Here is a 19360-nt window from a genome sequence, read left to right as displayed (position 1 = left end):
CTGAGTGATTTGTTAGAGAGGCAAGTCCCGGCTGATCTCATTTTGTGTGTGTGCTGTAAAGCTCAAGCAGAAAATAATTAGGAAAATGTAATCCCATTGACTTTACACCCCACTTGTGTACATTACAGCAGCTCAGCCTCATGCCCTGGAATAAAGTCTCTGAACAGATTTGAATTTAGTAAGCATCCCCATTCTCTGCATTTGGAGGTTCTCATTATTCTGAGGTTTAGATGCTTATTATTTTTGAACTTGTTCCTTAGATTACTTTTAGATCTATATGCCTTTTAAACAATGCATTTTAAAGATTCTTGTTTAGTTTTTTTTTTCCCCCCTAATGTCTTCATATTCTGTTAGCAAGTATCTAGATGCCTTAAATCCCAGTGTCTCCTTCACTTGCCATCTGGGATGAGATATCATTGACAGTGTTGGATCAGCACATTTGTGATCTGCTGTGTCTTTTATAAACTCACTTTCTTACCTCCCAACCCATCTCTTCCATCAAAAAGATGTTGAATTTGAAACTCTTCTGTAAGGAAGAACCACTTTGCTTTCAAGTGATTACCATTTCCCAGCATTTGGAATGCTTTTTTTTTTTTTTTAACAAAAGCCCACTCGGACAGAATTTAATGCTACAGTGTTAGATTCATGCAAATCACTCTTATCCCCCATTCCTTATCACTACCTGAACCTTTGCAAAAATTATTTTCTAGAAGACTCTCTCTCTCGTCTCTGGCTATGTGCCCTCACCTGGGATCAGTGCCTTTCACTGGGAAAGGAGTTGGGGGTGAGGGGACCACACAAGCCCTGCTCCGCAGATTGTGAGCTCTATTGTTGGCAAACTTTTGGACTAAATAGGTGCCACCTTGGGCTGAGTCCTGAAATGCCTTTGCCTTGGAGAGATAGGTCTGGTTCTAGCCAACCTGCCAGTGGGAGATTTTTGCAGAGATAAAGGCACCTCTGTGGAGTAGAAATTCCTCCCATCAGAATATGTTCCATTCCTCCCTACTAAACCCTCAATTTTCTGCCAGTAGAGATCTCAGCTGGTTACAGAAGCCAAAGAGAAGAGTAGGTAAATCTGGGATCATGATTAATCCCCAGGTGTACTGACTTTTATGGGAATGTGGAGGTGAAACACTTAATCCAGTTTATAAGAACCACCATTGAATGGATTCATTACCAATAGCAAAAAGAAGTCTTAGCTGACCAAGCCCTTGTTCAACCAGGATGATCAGGTCCTTTCTGCTACACATGAAGCTGTTTGGCCAAGTCCATCCTTGAGGTTGATATTGGTCCAAATTTGTGCTTTTTGAATCCAACTTGAAAGTGGAATCTCAAGAGTTGCAATATTTTAGCTTCTGTTGTCAGCCTCTGCCCCTCACTGAGGTTCTAACTCTTCCTCAGGCCATGGTAGTATCAATAATATGAAGGCTTCCGTTACTATGGCAAATTGTTGGAATTAGGTGGAGATTTTTGTTTTTCATTAGAGCCCTGCCAAGGGTTATTGTGAACTCCAAGAGTTACCGTTACAGCCCAGTCCTTTATGGAATTTAGAAAGGCTCAGCTCAAAAGATGGTCATGAAATAGCTGGTGAAATATGTTTGTTTACCAGGGAATTGTAGGTGAACTGCCAATTTATTTCTCTAATTTGTTGGAAGTCAAACCTGGCTCGGGGCAGGAAGAAGGCTCTGCATTTTGAATTCATAGGCTATTTACCAGTGTCTGTTCTGCCTCTCCTTCCACCCTGGTGTACCTGGGATAATTTTGTCCTCTGATTTAAATCGCAATCTAGTTGCTCTGGCATCTCAATTTAAGGGAAGATTGGACGTTGTTTTTCAAAGGGAATTGCGAGTGTTTTACTCTTGTCTGAAAACAGCTTGTGGCTTCTTTCCCAAGGATAAGCTTAGAAATTACATATAAATCTCAGGGTTTCATTCTTAGCAAAGTGTTTTCAACCCCCTTGTCCACACATGAGTATAAATGAACAAAACAGAGAAAAAGCCAGAAAACATCCTGACAGTGTGTGAATATTCCTGATCTGCTTCCTGAGCCTACCAGCCTCCTGAACACATTTGTTTCCTCTACGGTTCTAATTGCTTTATTGCAGATTTTGTAGGCAGCAGGACAGTTTGGGACTAAATGCATAAAAAAGCTTTTGATTGGTAACCAAGTTAACATTCATCTGCAAGGAACTGGAAAGTAGTTTTTAAAATGACAGTTTATTTTAAAATTCTGACAGGGCCAGATATTTTTCAGATTTTTAAAATTTGGATTTGATGTACTTTTCTTCTAGGAGCTTGGGTACAAACTTTAAAAATATTTGGTCCAGAGGCTCCTCTGTTACTTCTTACTCTCACTCTTCTGATCTATATATTTTGCAAAGGAACCATTTTTGGGGGGAATAATATCACCAACCTTATAGTAACTGTCTGCAGAATTAAATGCTGTGGCTCTTCAAAGTATGTGCTCCCCTGTCTAGGAGAGGAACCCCAGAGTTGTATCTTTGAGCAAATGAGAGTGAGTTCAGGCCTCAGAGGACACAGTCCAGATCCTGAGATTAAAAACACAGGCTCACGATCACTGTCATCCTTAACAATATCATATTCTATTTCCAGTGCCGTGTCTGGAGCTTTTCATAATGCTAGAAATGATAAATATTGATTGTTGGTTAGATTTGCATTTGGTTTCCAGGAACCAAGCAAAATAATACAGCACTTTTTGTTTTGGCCTCTAGCCATATGAGTCTTCTCAGGCCAAGGAATCCCTTATCTTTGCAGTGCTTCAGAAAACTGCCTTCAATTCTCCTCATCTTGTCTTCTGAGGTCAAGCTAGCATGATTCTTTTGTGCTCATTCTACAGAAGATTTAATTCAAATTCAGTGTCTTACAGTAGGAAAGAAATGTATGAGACAGTGAGCCCATCTCCCTCCCAATGACAATCATGATAGAGGGAATCATGCCGTTTGTACACTTACAACAGCAGAGAGTAGACCCCCATATTGTAGCAGTTTTTTAAGTCTTGGTGATTAGAAACCTTTTCTATATTTTAATAAGAAAAAAATCTCTGTCTGAGAAAACCTAGAATTTGTTTCTAGAGGTGATGATAAAGTCACAATTCAACTCATCGGTGTCATGATTTCCTTTTCTACGTAGTATGTCTTAAAATATGCTTTCATTTAATGATAGCTAGCGAACATGGCTTTGGAGAAGGCGATGGCACCCCACTCAATTCTTGCCTGGAACATCCCATGGATGGAGGAGCCTGGTAGGCTGCAGTCCATGGGGTCGCTAAGAGTCGGACACGAATGAGCGACTTCACTTTCACTTTTCACTTTCATGCATTGGAGAAGGAAATGGCAACCCACTCCAGTGTTCTTGCCTGGAGAATCCCAGGGACAGGGGAGCCTGGTGGGCTGCCGTCTATGGGGCCGCACAGAGTTGGACACGACTGAAGCGACTTAGCAGCAGCAGGAGCAAACATTGCTTAGGCACTTACTATGTGCCGGTTCCTGCTGCAAGTGCTTCCCATATATCATGCTATTTAGTCTTCAGAGTATTTGATATTCTCATCTTAAAGATGAGGAAATTGATGCTAGGGGATGTAAGATACTTGCCCAAAGTTTAATCTTACTTATCTAAATGAATCTAAAGTCAGTAAATACAGACAGAAGTAAATGAAAGAATGAACTTGCTAGGCAGTGTCCAGATGACTCCAAATTAAAAGAATAACATTTAATTGGTGTCCAGTTCTGATCCCATTGGAATTAATTTTTACTGATGTGAATGCCCTTGGATGTATTAATATTTGCTAATAATCTCTTACTAGCTGCATGGCCTTTAATATGTTGCTTAACCTGTCTGAGTCCCACTTTCTGGTTATAAGGATGTCAGTAGCTACTGTCTAGGATTGTTGGAGAATTAAGTGAAATAGTCCATGAAAGAGTTTCACATAGTTCTTGGAATTGAGTAAGCATTCATTAATGGCTGACCATTAACCTTTTATATTAATGGAGAGGAATGAGGTACTTGGATCAGACCTGATAAGTATGTAAACATTGATGGTTTCATTTGCTTTAGATGAAGTCAGAGTAACATGAATATGGCCCATTCCATTACTTAATAAGCTGGTAAACTTTTCCTATGTGCCAAATATAGAGTAGAATTACAGAAAAAATGTGGTTTTCCAGTGACCCATAATGACCAAATGCACCATGTACTGCATTTCTCTTACATGCTGACACTTTGAAATAAGGTCTAATAAAGAGAGCTGGTTACGCTGAGATGATAATAACAAAGTCAAGGTTCTAGGTTTGATGCCTGAAATAAACCAGTTAGTGTGATATAAGGAAATGGTCTGCATTTTGTTCCAGACGGTGCTGGAATATTGAAAATGACACAGGCTGAAAAGGAAGAAAGGGGACTCCTCAGCCCTGGAAAGGCCCGAGCCTCAAGTTCTACAGGTTTGGCAGTGTCAGCTGAATTTTTGAATCCTGATGACGTGTCAGGCCCTGTGCTAGGCCTTTCTGTCTGTCACGCGAGTGTATGTTCCTCGGTTCTTTGTCTCGTCAGAACAAAGATTTGGAGTGATGGACATTAAAGCCCCCTCAGCATGTCACAGCTCTCGGGTCTTGGATAGACCATGTTATAGCTCTCAGGTCTCGAATGGACCATGTTATAGCTCTTAGACAAATCAGTGTTACAGCTCAGTGTCACAGCTCTATTTTATTTAGAAGATAGCAGGAAAATCTATCTTCTAGGCGTGAGGGCATGTCGATCCAAAGACATGAGGAGAAGAGCGCCCCAGCGCAAGGGGAGAGGGAGAGAGAGAGAGAGCTTTGGCTCCTCTATTTATATGTTTATCTCTCTCTGGGCCTGTCCTATGTAAATTGGGCCAGCCAGGAGTGTTGTTTGTTTTACCTGAGGTCCTCACTCCGGTCCTCGGACCTTCCTTTGTTCTATTTTCATGGGCTTTTCCCTTCCTTGTCTTTTAGCCACCGCCATTTTGGACTGCTTTTTCCTATTCTATCTACCTAACATATCTATCATCTTATTAAATGTAGTATCAATCAGTAATGTAGGTATTCTTTCCCCAAACATTAATCATTTATGAATCTTAGAGAAGTGAGGAATCTTGTCCAGTTTCCCTTGAAGAGCAAGTGGTGGAGTTGGAACTTGATCTTAGTTTTTCCACCCTGAATTCTTGACCTCCCAGCTATGCATTTTTGCTTCAAGGTGGTTATACGGTGTTTACAGCTTTGTTAATGAAAGCCATTTGACTTCCTTCTGAACATAAGATGTGTTTTTGCTTAGTACTCAAAACGTTTAAAGACTATGAAATGCTAGCAAAATCATGAAGGTGACTCTGACAACCATCCACTGAATGAGTTTAGTGCTAGATTATTCTCTCATTACCCTGTTTGCTCATTCAAATGAACCTTTAAAAAGTTTCATATATTCATTTTTCTACTGATTTCATAGACAGGGTAAGAAGAAGTAACAGATTATTTAAGTAATTCACTTACTCCTCTTTGTGATGTTTTGCCTTGAAATTTGCATATAATATGCATAATTCATGTGTCCTAGAGTTAAAATAATTTCTAAGTTTTCTAGTTTCAGGTAAGTATACCTTATAGTAAAAAGTCAGTTTAAAAAATCAGTGAAATGATTATTTGAGTCATAACCAGATATCAGATACCCGATACCCAGATTACTGTAGTTAAAATATTTCCTGGAGCAAAAATCAAGCATTTTAAGAACAGGCATTAATTCTGTTCAGTTCAGTTCAGTCGCTCAGTCATGTCAGACTCTTTGCGACCCCATGAATCGCAGCACGCCAGGCCTCCCTGTCCATCACCAACTCCTGGAATTCACTCAGACTCACGGCCATCAAGTCCGTGATGCCATCCAGCCATCTCATCCTCTGTCATCCCCTTCTCCTCCTGCCCCCAATCCCTCCCAGCATCAGAGTCTTTTCCAATGAGTCAACTCTTCACATGAGTTGGCCAAAGTACTGGAGCTTCAGCTTTAGCATCATTCCCTCCAAAGAAATCCCAGGGCTGATCTCCTTCAGAATGGACTGGTTGGATCTCCTTGCAGTCCAAGGGACTCTCAAGAGTCTTCCCCAACACCACAGTTCAAAAGCATCAATTCTTCGGCACTCAGCTTTCTTCACAGTCCAACTCTCACATCCATACATGACCACTGGAAAAACCATAGCCTTGACTAGACGGACCTTTGTTGGCAAAGTAATGTCTCTGCTTTTGAATATGCTGTCTAGGTTGGTCATAACTTTTCTTCCAAGGAGTAAGCGTCTTTTAATGTCATGGCTGCAATCACCATCTGCAGTGATTTTGGAGCCCCCCAAAATAAAGTCTGACACTCTCATTCAAAATAATGTTTTAGCAGAGTAATACTCGGTGGTTCAAAAAGCCCAAAACATCTGATATTTCTAAAAGTCCTGGGCATAAATCTGGGCTGTTAATTGGCTTGATTCTTTTTTTTTTTTACTTTACAATTCTGTATTGGTTTTGCCATACATTGACATGAATCCACCATGGGTGTACATGCGTTCCTATATGATCACTTTCTTTCATGCTATTCCCTGGTCCTTGACAGGCTCCAACCCTGACCAGGTATTATCTACTTGTTGGTTTTTGCTTTCACAGAGGATCGGATGAAATCGAATGGATTGCTTATGCAAATTTATCAGCACTTCCCAAAAAAGAGAGCACCCCCACCCCCAACACATACGCATTGATTGATAAATTTAGCAACTGTTCTTAGTAATTGACAGAAAAAATTTATATAATGGGCTAAAATGTAGCCTTTGTTTACTTAAACAGTATTCAAGCTTAGTAAAAAACACTGCTGGGGCCCTTTAAAATTTTTTTTGGTCAGATTTTTAATTCAACTATAAAAACAATTCAAGTGAGAAACTTCAGTGCATTGATTTTGTTCTTTGAGTCATGGCACTGTAATTAGCTGAGTTGAGTTTTAAATGCAGCACAAGAACATCTTTCTTGTCTGTTTATGTCAGAAAAAAACGGCTAATGAGCACTTATCAAAAAGATGAACATTTTTTCATTAGATTAAGTAAAATCAAAACAGATTTATAATGTACTATTATGTTTCAGCTTGGAATCAATTGAGTCAAATAGCTAATATCTTCACAGCTTCCTGAGAATTTCTTTGCATGGCAGGATTCTCCTCCCCCACACATTTAGACTTGAGCAAAGTGCCCACTTGTGATAACTTTCTTTGTGGAGTCAAGGCACTTTCCCAGAGGATTTAGAATTCCATTAACATTATTTGGAATATCTGAATATTTGTGAAGCAGTTATCAAAATTTATTTTCTTTGGATTGTGCCAGTATGCTTTGCTACTTAATGATACAGTTCTTTAAAATTGTTTTAAGAAATGATTTCCCTCTACTTTCTCTTAGTGGTCAGTCAAAATGCCAACTGATACTCAGTACCATGCAGAGCACTCTTCTCTTTGCAGATTTTTGTATTGCTTAAGTGGATGAATTTGGCCTGTGTGTTACCAAGAGGAACAGATATTGCAGGTTGATTCCTTAAGAAAGTTTCATATAAAGATGTGCAAGTAAAGAAACTTCTCTTTTTCAGTGTCACTTGGATGGCAGTTTATTTTCAGGTCATCAAAGATTCTAAGTAATTTCTTGCTTTCTACTGCTGCTGCTGCTGCTGAGTTGCTTCAGTTGTCTCCAACTGTGCGACTCCATAGACGGCAGCCCAGCAGGCTCCTCTGTCCCTGGGATTCTCCAGGCAAGAACAATGGAGTGGGTTGCCATTTCCTCCTCTATGCTTTCTACTAGGTGAGAGTTAAAGTCCATTTTTATCATTGCCTGCTTGTGGCTGTGTAATTATGTACATATCCACAAAACAATCAATATAATAAGGCATTAAGTGAATAAAGAAGAATCTTGACTCCCTTAAGTTTTCTGAGTTTGCATGAAGGTGAATGGACAAGAGATAGATTCCATGTATGCATAAAAAGGAAAAATAAATTGTTTTGGACACTAGAGACTTAAGTTAGAGTAATGAAATAATTTTTGTTCATATTACACTCTTTTTTGGAACAAATTTTGAAAAGTGAAAGTGTTAATTGCTCAGTCATGTCTGACTCCTTGTAACCCATGGACTGTAACCCACCAGGCCCCTCTGTCCATGGGATTTCCTAGGCAAGAATACTAGAGTAGATAGCCATTCGCTTCTCTGGGGATCTTCCTGACTCAGGGATCAAACCCAGGTCTCCTGCATTGCAGGCAGATTCTTTACCACCTAAGCCACCACCTGCTACCATGCTGATGCCATAAGTATAACACCTTTATAGATGAAAGAAATTTGATGAATTTCTCTAAAGTCATATACTTGTGTAAATGCCACCCCAGATCAAGGTGTAGAACATTACTAACCCCACAGAAGCCTTCTTTATGTCCCTTCCCTCATCCCAAAGTAACCATCGTTCTGATTTCTAACATTGTAGATTATTTCTGATGTTTTGGGAATCTACATACCAGGAATCACACAGCGGCTACTCTTTTCTCTTTGGCTCCTTTCATACAAAATTATGCCTGTGAAGTTTATTAATGTGATTTTAGGCAGCAGAAAGTCATTTTTTAAGGCTGTATAGTATTCTGTTATATGGATATCTGCTTTTTGTTTATCCATTGTACCACTGATGAATACTTGTGTTGTTTTAAGTTTGGGTCTGTTATGAGCAGCACTGCTGTGGATGTTCCTGTATGTGTTTTTTTGGGGGGGACATATGTAGGCATTTTTACAAACTATATAACAGAGAGGAACTGCTGGGTCATAGTATATAAAGTTGTACACTTTTAGTAAATATTGTGAAATAGATCGCTAAATTCTATTAATATCTATCAGTTTATACTTCCACCAGCAAGAGTATTAAAGTTCTAGTTTCTCCACATCCTCATCAACAAAATTAAATTTTAGCCATTATGAGGGGTTTAGAAGGGAAATAACTGTGGTTTTAATTTAAATTTTCTTGATGGCTCATACTCATACTCTTTCCTGGTGGCTCAGATGGTAAAGAGTCTGCCTGCATTGCAGGAGACCCAGGTTTGATCTCTGGGTCAAGAAGATCCCCTGGAGAAAGAAATGACAACCCACTCCAGTATTTCTTGTCTGGAAAATCTCATGGACGGAGGAGCCTAGTGGACTTCAGTCCATGGGGTTGGAAAGAGTCCGACACGACTGAGCGACTTCACTTTCTTTCTTTTCTTCTTGATGGGTAATGATATTTAGTACCTTTAAGTATATTTATTGGCCAGTTGAGGAGCCTAGTGGGCTTCAGTCCATGGGGTAGCAAAGAGTTGGACATGACTGAGTGACTTCACTTTCTTTTCTTCTTGATGGGTAATGATATTTAGTACCTTTAATTATATTTATTGGCCAGTTAAGTATCCTCTTTCATCATGCGTCCATTCAAGTCTTTAACTTTTTCTTTCAAAATTTGGGTTGTGTAATTCTTTTTCATTGATTTGTAGGGGTTCTCTATATATTTGGGATATTAGTTCTTTTTGGATATATGTATTGCATAACTCACTGGTGTCCTTTGATAAACACAACTTCTTAATTTTAATTTAAAAAAAGTTAAATTTATTAATCATTTCTTTTATAAGTGATTTTTGTATCCTTTTGTATTAGGAGATTCTGCTTACCCCAATGTTAAAAATATAGTCTATAATACTTTCTAGAAACTTTATTGGTTTTCTATTTACATTTAAATCTATAAATCATATAGAATTGAGTTATGTGCATGTTTTGAGATGGGATAAAGTTTCATTACAAAATACAAATCATTAAAAATATTATCCTTTCCCAATTGCATTTCAGTGGCACCTTTTTCATAAATTATTTGGTCTTATAAGGATGGCCTGTTTCCCAGACCCACTATGCTATTGCATCAGTGTGTTTGTTGATTCCGTGCCAACACCACTGTTTCAATTATGCTATACTTTATAATAAGTCTTGATAATTGATAATTAAATTCTTCAACTTTATTCTTTTTCATGTTTGTTTTGACTGTTCTGTCTTTTACTGTTCTGTGTAAAATTTATGATCAGTTTATTAGTTTTCATAGAAAAGCCAGCTGGGCTTTTGATTAGAATTTATTTGAACTTAAATAGATCAACTGGGGAGACCCTCCCGTTACTTGGACTTCCAGTCCCATGGTTATGATATATCCCTCCATTTATGTCATTCTTAATTTCTCCTGGCAGTGTTTCATAGTTTTCAGTATATAGGTCTTGCACAGTTTTTAATACTTCTGTTTCTAGGTATCTGGTATTTATCTTTTTGATGATAAACATTCTTAGGTAGCATATGTTTTACTAATAAAAATGGTATTGCTTTAAATTTTCCTTTTCCAGTTGTTTAGTGTTAATATCTAGAAACAATTGATTTTTAAGTATGATTTAAAGGAACTTTGCTAAATTCACTTTTAATCCTTAATAGATTATTTTGAATATTTTAGGTGTGTACTCATATCATCTGTGAACAATGGTGATTTTTTTCTTAAAAACAATCATTAAAATTTTTTTCTCTTGGACCACAGTATAATGTTTAATAAAAATGATTGCAGTCATTCTGATTTCATTTCCAGTTTCAATGCTAAAACTTTCACTATTTTACCATTAATATACTTAATGTAGATTTTTAAAAAGATATTCTTTATTAGTTAAGGCAGTTTCTTTTATTCCTACTTTGTTAGGATTTTAATATTAATTGGCATTGAATTTTATCAAGTGCTTTTTTAATATATTAGTGATGATATAACTTTTGTTATTTATTTAGTTAGTGGGAGTAAATTATATTGATGGGTTTTCAAGTTTTAAATCAGCTTAGTATTATAAATTAAGTTGGTATATCCCCAGGTTTGACATGCCAATATTTAATTTCATTTTGCCGAATTATTACATCTGTGTTCATAAGAGAGATTGGCTTATACTTTTCCTTTCTTGTAGTACTTTTTCTTTATTGGTATGTTTTGGTATCAAGGCTGCATAGGCCTCATAAAATGTGTTCAGAAATGAATTCATTTTATCTGTTCTTTGGAATAATTTATATAACATTGGTATTAGTTCATGAAATAAAGAACTTACTGATGAAGCCATTTGGTCCTAAACTTTTCTTTGTCGACAGGCTTTTAATTATAGGTGCATATTTGAATGGATATAAGGCTATTTGAATTTTCTATTTCTTCTTGTGTCAGTTTTGGTAAGTTAGTATCTTAAAAAATGAATTATCCATTTCACCAAAATTACCAAATTTTTTGATCTAAAGTTATTTATAACATCTTATCTTTTTAATTCCCCAGGAGATCTGTAGTGACATCCCTTTTTTGTTTCTTATATTGATAATTTGTACCCTCTTTTCTCTTTATACTCTTACTGTTTTTTTAAAATCAATTTTGTTTGCTCTGTTTTATTTCCTCAAAGAACAAACTTTTAGCTTTATTATATTTTCTGCTGCAGGAATTGATAAAATATGGCCCATGGGTGAAATATAACCCATTACCTGTTTTGTAAATATAGTTTTGTTGAAACACAGCTGTATCCATTCATTTTGTATTGACTATGCCTGCTTGTGCATTACAATGGCAGAGATGAGTAGTTGTAACATATGGCCCACAAAATTTAAAATGTTTACCATTTATCCCTTTACAGAAAAAGACTTCTCTACTGTGGGTGGTATTTTTTTTTTTGTCCATTTTCTTGCCTTTTGTTCTTATCTTCATTATTATTCTTGCACTTTCTTTGAGCTCAATTTGCTGCTCTTTTTTGAGATTATTGAGATGGATCCTTAGATCATTCCTTTTCATCCTTAGATTTTCATTTAACTCTTGTGTTTTCTCTAGCTACAGGTTAGGTATATCCCATAAGTTTTTATGTCATATTTTTATTACCATTCTGTTGAAAATGTTTTATTTTCCATTGTGATTTCCTGTTTAACTTTATTTATTATCTGGCCTTTGGGGATTTTTATAATTGTGTTTTTGTTGTAGTTATTGTTATTGATTTTTAGATTAATTCCACTGTGGTCAGAGAACATACGCTGATTTTAATTCTTTAAAATTTGTTGAGACTTGTTTTATGGCCTAGTGTATGTTTTATTTTGGTAACTTGTATATATGCCTGAAAATAATGTGTATTCTCCAATCAGTGGGCCCTGTGTTAAGTTTTTAATCATGTTCAATTTTGTATAGATTAACTTATTTTCTGCTTCTTCTTTGAGCTATTGAGAGAGGTGTGTTAGAGCTACACATTGCAAGTGGGAATTTATTTATTAGCCCTTTTGTTTTGTTAGTTTTTTCTCTGTTTGAGGCTATGTTATAAAATCTTCATGTTGAATTGACCTTTTTATCTTTACCAAAGCTTCTCTTTTGTGTGTAGTAATACTTCTTGCCTTAAAATCTGTTTTGTCTGTCATTAGTATATCTACGTTACCCTTTTTCCTTGTTTATGTTTGTATGTTTTCTGTCATTTTACTACTGACTTTTCTGTTTCCTTGTATTTAAGTTGTGTCTATTATAAATAACATGTAGTTGGGTTTTAAAAATATCCATTCTTAAAGTCTATGCCTATTATTTGGAGTACTACTACTACTACTACTAAGTCGCTTCAGTCGTTTCCGACTCTGTGCGACCCCATAGACGGCAGCCCACCAGGTTCCCCCGTCCCTGGGATTCTCCAGGCAAGAACACTGGAGTGGGTTGCCATTTCCTTCTCCAATGCAGAAAAGTGAAAAGTGAAAGTGAAGTCACTCCGTCGTGTTTCACTCTTCGCGACCCCATGGACTGCAGCCTACCAGGCTCCTCCATCTGTACTTCATGGCAATCCATGTAATTATTGCTCATTTTTATTCTTATCTACTTACTATCTTACAGGTTTTTTTTTTTTGTCTCAATCTGTTTTGGTCCTCTCACCTGACATATGGTTTTCTTTTGGCTTTGAAAAGTATCTTTATTGTTTAATTTTCCCTTTGTTAATTAAATATTCTTTTTCTGATTATCCTAGAGGTTATACCATGCTTCCTTGGCTTATACTCAATCTTAAATTAGGATTACTTATATCTTCTACTAGATTCACCAATATTTTACATTTTTTCCTCATTTACTTTATCTTTTCCTTCATGCCTGTGTATTTCATGGCTGCAGTCACCACCTGCAGTGATTTTGGAGCCCCCAAAAATAAAGTCTGACACTGTTTCCTCATCTGTTTGCCATGAAGTGATGGGGCCAGATGCCGTGATCTTTGTTTTCTGAATGTTGAGCTTTAAGCCAACTTTTTCACTCTCCTCTTTCACTTTCATCAAGGGGCTTTTTAGTTCTTCTTCACTTTCTGCCATAAGGGTGGTGTCATCTGCATATCTGAGCTTACTGATATTTCTCCCGGCAATCTTGATTCCAGCTTGTGCTTCTTCCAGCCCAGCATTTCTCATGATGTACTCTGCATATAAGTTAAATAAGCAGGGTGACAATATACAGCCTTGACATACTCCTTTTCCGATTTGGAACCAATCTGTTGTTCCATGTCCAGTTCTAACTGTTGCGTCCTGACCTGCATACAGGTTTCTCAAGAGGCAGGTCAGGTGGTCTGGTATTCCCGTCTCTTTCAGAATTTTCCACAGTTTATTGTGATCCACACAGTCAAAGGCTTTGGCATAATCAATAAAGCAGAAATAGATGTTTTTCTGGAACTCTCTTGCTTTTTCCATGATCCAGCAGATGTTGGCAATTTGATCTCTGGTTCCTCTACTTTTTCTAAAACCAGCTTGAACATCTGGAAGTTCATGGTTCATGTGGTGCTGAAGCCTGGCCTGGAGAATTTTGGGCATTACTTTACTAGTGTGTGAGATGAGTGCAATTGTGTGGTAGTTTGAGCATTCTTTGGCATTGCCTTTCTTTGGGATTGGAATGAAAACTGACCTTTTCCAGTCCTGTGGCCACTGCTGAGTTTTCCAATTTGTTGACATATTGAGTGCAGCCCTTTCACAGCATCATCTTTCAGGATTTGAAATAGCTCAACTGGAATTCCATTACTTCCACTAGCTTTGTTCATAGTGATGCTTTGTAAGGCCCACTTGATTTCACATTCCAGGATGTCTGGCTCTAGGTGAGTGATCATACCATCATGATTATCTTGGCCGTGAAGATCTTTTTTGTACAGTTCTTCTGTATATTCTTGCCACCTCTTCTTAATATCTTCTGCTTCTGTTAGGTCCATACCATTTCTGTCCTTTATCGAGCCCATCTTTGCATGAAATGTTCCCTTGGTATCTCTAATTTTCTTGAAGAGATCTCTAGTCTTTCCCCTTCTGTTGTTTTCCTCTATTTCTTTGCATTGATCGCTGAGGAAGGCTTTCTTATCTCTCCTTGCTACTCTTTGGAACTCTGCATTCAGATGCTTATATCTTTCCTTTTCTCCTTTGCTTTTCTCTTCTCTTCTTTTCACAGCTATTTGTAAGGCCTCCCCAGACAGCCATTTTGCTTTTTTGCATTTCTTTTCCATGGGGATGGTCTTGATCCCTGTCTCCTGTACAATGTCACTAACCTCAGTCCATAGTTCATCAGGCACTCTATCTATCAGATCTTGTCCCTTAAATCTATTTCTAACTTCCACTGTATAATTATAAAGGATTTGATTTAGGTCATACCTGAATGGTTTAGTGGTTTTCCCTACTCTTCAATTTAAGTCTGAATTTGGCAATAAGGAGCTCATGATCTGAGCCACAGTCAGCTCCCGGTCTTTTCCCAGTTAAGTATGTAATCTATGATTATGCATTGCATTTAGTTGTCATGGTTGTTTAATCTCCTTTAATTGAAACAATTCTTCTCCCTTTCTCTTTCATGATCTTGATATTTTTGAAGAGTACAAAGCAAGTACTTTGTAGAATTTTTAAATTTTGGTTTCTCTGGTGTTTCATTATGATTAGATTCATTAATAGCATTGTAAAATACAAAATAGCATTGTAAAATAACACGAAAGTGATGTTGTGTCCTTCTCAGGCCATTGTATCAGGAGGCAGTTGATGTTCATTTGATTCAATATTAGTGATACTAACTTTGATAACTTGCATAAGGAGATGCCTTACCAGTATGAGCCATCATAAGCTTAATATTATTAATTTGTAATGAATATGTAATTTGTGGGGAACTGTTCTGAGATTGTGGAAGTTATCTGCTTCTCACCAAAATTGTACCCAGTATACTTTATCATCCATCAATGATTGTTGACTGAATCAGTTATTACTATGGTATTTGCAAAATGATGATTTTTCTAATTCCATTATCCTTTCTACATTTATTACTCAGCATCCTTCACCCCCATTTATTAATTTGGTAGACTTAAGAATTGTTATTTAATTCAAAATGTTATAATCCATTGATCTTGTTTTAATTTGATACTCATTTCAGATTTGGCCCTTGGGAACCCACTCAAACAAGCTCCCCTGAACTTTTGACATGCTTATCATTCTTTGTACATTTCATTACTTTCTGGCACAGTGAGATATTCCAGGATCATATTTTACTTTATCTGCCCTAGCATTGTAATCAGTTGTTTCCTTTAAGGAGCCTTGGTTCTTTTGTGTGGAGGTGGGTATTTAGAAACTTATATCTGGGAACTTCTTTGGTGGTCCAGTGGTTAAGACTCCATGCTTCTAATGCACGGGATAAGGGTTCAGTCCTTGGTTGGGAAACTAAGATTCCACATGCTGCGTGGCGTGGCCAAAAAAAGAAAAAGAAACTTAAGTCTAGACACCAAGTGAAGTGAAGTGAAAGTTGCTCAGTCATGTCTGACTCTTTGTGACCCCTTGGATTATACAGTTCACTGAATTCTCCAGGCCAGGGTAGCCTTTCCCTTCTCCAGGGGATCTTCCCAAACCTTGGATCAAAGCCAGGTCTCCTGCATTGCAGGTGGATTCTTTACCAGCTGAGCCACAAGGGAAGCGTCTAGACACCAAGTGTGCTGATTTTCTACTGCAGTAAAAAATGTACTATATTATATCTAGTCTCAGCCATTATATCTAGTCTCAGCTGGATTAGGAAATCTCTATCTCTGCCTCTAACCATGGAGTTCATATTGATGCTCCCAGATCTAATCTAACACCAAAATGTTCAGTTTAGTCTTTTTCCTTTCTATATTTGTAAATCCTTTTTACAAGTGATGAATCTGGCTAAGATTATTCTCAGTATATTTTACTCACTTGCCTAGGTTTAGATTCACAGAGAGTATTTTAGATTTGCTAAGGAGATCCAACCAGTCCATTCTAAAGAAGATCAGCCCTGGGTGTTCTTTGGAAGGAATGATGCTAAAGCTGAAACTCCAGTACTTTGGCCACCTCATGCGAAGAACTGACTCATTGGAAAAGACTCTGATGCTGGGAGGGGTTGGGGGCAGGAGGAAAAGGGGACGACAGAGGATGAGATGGCTGGATGGCATCACTGACTCGATGGACGTGAGTCTGAGTGAACTCCGGGAGATGGTGATGGACAGGCATGCTACGACTCATGGGGTTGCAAAGAGTTGGACACGACTGAGCGACTGAACTGAACTGAACCACTATAAAAAATCATGCTGATTAACTAGTGTTCAATGCTTGTAAAAAGATTTTTGTTTCCAAACTGAGAGTATATAATAAAAACTTTGCATTCAAAAGTAATTATTTTTCCCTTCAGTGTGATTATGTTATTCATTTGAATTTTAGTTAGGCTCATTTATTTCTGTTTGTATTCCATTTTTGGTTTCTTTCCCCTCCATCACTGTTAATTTAACATCATCATCATCATTTTGTATGAGTATGTAAAGCATTAACATGCTTCCAAAACTCAAAATTACACAAAACTCTATATTCAGAGGAGTATTACTTCCCCTTTCCCACCCCATGCACCTTAATGCACTCTTATAAATTTCTGGTTTATTCTTCCTGGATTTGTTTTTTAAATAAAAGTAAATACATTTATATTATCTTATTTCCTCTTCTTTCTTGCTCAAAAGTATCATTCTATATATGCCCTTTTGCACTTTGCTTTTATTGATTTTTTTTTTTTTTTGGCTGTGCTGGGTTTTCGCTGCAGCACATGTACTCTGCAGTGCTTGGTTTGCCCCCTGGCATGGGGGATCTTACTTCCCCAAGCAGACATTGCATTGAAAGGTGGATTCTTAACCACTGGACCACACCAGGTTAAAAACCACTGCTTTTACTGACTGACAACAAATATATTCTGTAAATCACTCCATATCATGTCTTATTTAGTTTTTATTTACAGTTACGTAGTATAGTATTGGGGCTTTCCTTGTGACTCAGCTGGTAAAGAATCTGCCTGCAATACGGGAGACCTGGGTTCGATCCCTGGGTTGGGAAGATCCCCTGGAGCAGGGAAAGTCTACCCACTCCAGTATTCTGGTCTAGAGAATGCCATGGACTGTACAGTCCACGGGGTCACAAAGAATCAGGCAAGACCAAGCAACTTTCACTTTCAGTATACTATTGTGTGAATATACCATAGTTCATTCAACCAATCTCTTATGTGTGTGTTTTTTTTAATGTGTGTTTTTTCACAATATTTTTTAGTTACAAATAATGTCCTTTGTTCATATGGTTTCTTTCTTTCTTTCTTTTTTTACATTCTCGAAGGTGTATTTTCAAGGAAAATTATTAGATGCAATTTAAAAGGTAAGCTTACTTGTGGTTTTGTTAGATATTGTCAAATTCTCCTCCCATAAAGGTGTGGGAAACATTCCCACCAGCAATGTATAAAAGTCTCTTTCCTCATGCCTCTATCAATAGAATGTGCTATCAAGCTTTGTAATTTTTACCAAATCTAATAATTGAGAAATGGTATCTCAGCACAGGTATAATTTCTAACTAAAGTTGTCCATCTTTTCAAATGTTTAAAAGTCATTTAAAATCTTTATCTGTGAATTGTCTGTAACTTTTCTTATTTTGGTATTGGGTTTTTGACATTTCTCCCCTTCAGTTTTTAGAGTTCTTTATATGTTGGGATGGATATTAGCCTTTTATCTCTGATGTATGTTAATCATAGCTATTTTTAAATCTGTGTGAGTCTGTGGGACTGTTTCTATTTTATTAAAATTAATTCTTCTGTTCCTCTTTGCTAGTAGACTTGGTATGTTTGAGTGAAGGCCAGTCTTTGTGTATAAAATGATGATGTACAGGCTCTGGATGGTAGTGTTTCCCTTCAGAGATGATTTCATTTTCTACTAGCTGACAGATGATATATGGGTAGATAATCTTGATCAACGCTTGTCAGTGTGAAGTTTGCCTTCATTCTAAGGGAGTAATACTTCTTGGGTCGAAACTGAAAGTCTATAGAGTCTTCGCCCTCCTCCTTGCAGCCCTGAAAGCTCATTTTTGGGTCCTCAGTGTAATGAGACTGTCGTCTCCTCCTGAGACTTTAGCTGCATACAGTTGCTTCAGCTGATTTCTCTCTTTTCTCTGAGCATGTGCAGCTTGAGAGTCAGCAAAGACCTTGAGAGGAATTTGCTCACTTTCTCCAGGATGTTGGGCTTTTCAATTTTGTCGACTCTGTGCAACCCCATAGGTTGCTGTTATTTCTTCAGCCTTTATTCCCCATGTGGCAGATTAACAAATGCCCTGATGAGAAACAGCAGTGGCAAGAGTGTTACCCTGTCCTCGGGGGTGCAGCCTGGAGAGTCCTGCTGCCTTGATTTTTCTCTTCAAACTTCCACACAACTTTCCTTGTACGTTTCATCCAGTTCCTGTAGTTGTTCTCAGAGGGGTTATTCTGATACTGGTTATTCCATCATGGATGGTAGCAGCAGTCATCTTTCCACTGAGCACATCTCTTTAAATTTGTATGGAAATGAGAGAACACAGTCAAATTAATAAAACATTTTAAAATTGACAAGAAAATTGACTTGCTTATACACTGCTATGGAGGATATAAATTGGTACCACCTTTCTGGAGGGCATTAACTTATATCAGAATCCTTAACAATTTACTCTTTGACCCAGCAATTCTGCTTCTAAGTATTTATCCTAAGAAGGTAATCACAGATGTGTGTGAAGGTTTATTTACAAAGATTCCAATCCCAATTAACAAACTTGGAATCAAAATCCTCAGTATGCAACAAAAGAATATTTGATAAATTGTGGTGCTTCTATACAATGGAATATAATAGAATCCAGCATTGCAAGTGACAGAATGTTTAAGCGTATTTATTACTCTCTCCTAGAGAAGGGCATGGCAACCTACTCTTCTTGCCTGGAGAATCCCCATGGACAGAGGAGCCAGGTGGGCTACAGTCCGTGGGGCTGCGAAGAGTCGTACAT

At 37.5% G+C, this 19360-nt stretch overlaps 1 protein-coding gene across 3 annotated transcripts in view; it reads left to right on the top strand.

The window, feature by feature from the left end:
- The window catches only part of LOC120876845, a 202715-nt gene that overhangs the window by 72554 nt on the left and 110801 nt on the right, over nt 1-19360 (top strand). The window lies entirely within an intron of this gene.

The sequence above is a fragment of the Oryx dammah genome, unplaced genomic scaffold, assembly GCF_014754425.2.
Source record: "Oryx dammah isolate SB20612 unplaced genomic scaffold, SCBI_Odam_1.1 HiC_scaffold_17, whole genome shotgun sequence".
NCBI classification, from domain to species: domain Eukaryota; kingdom Metazoa; phylum Chordata; class Mammalia; order Artiodactyla; family Bovidae; genus Oryx; species Oryx dammah.
The sequence above is the reverse complement of the archived record's forward strand: the minus strand, read 5'-3'. Positions and strand labels throughout refer to the sequence as shown.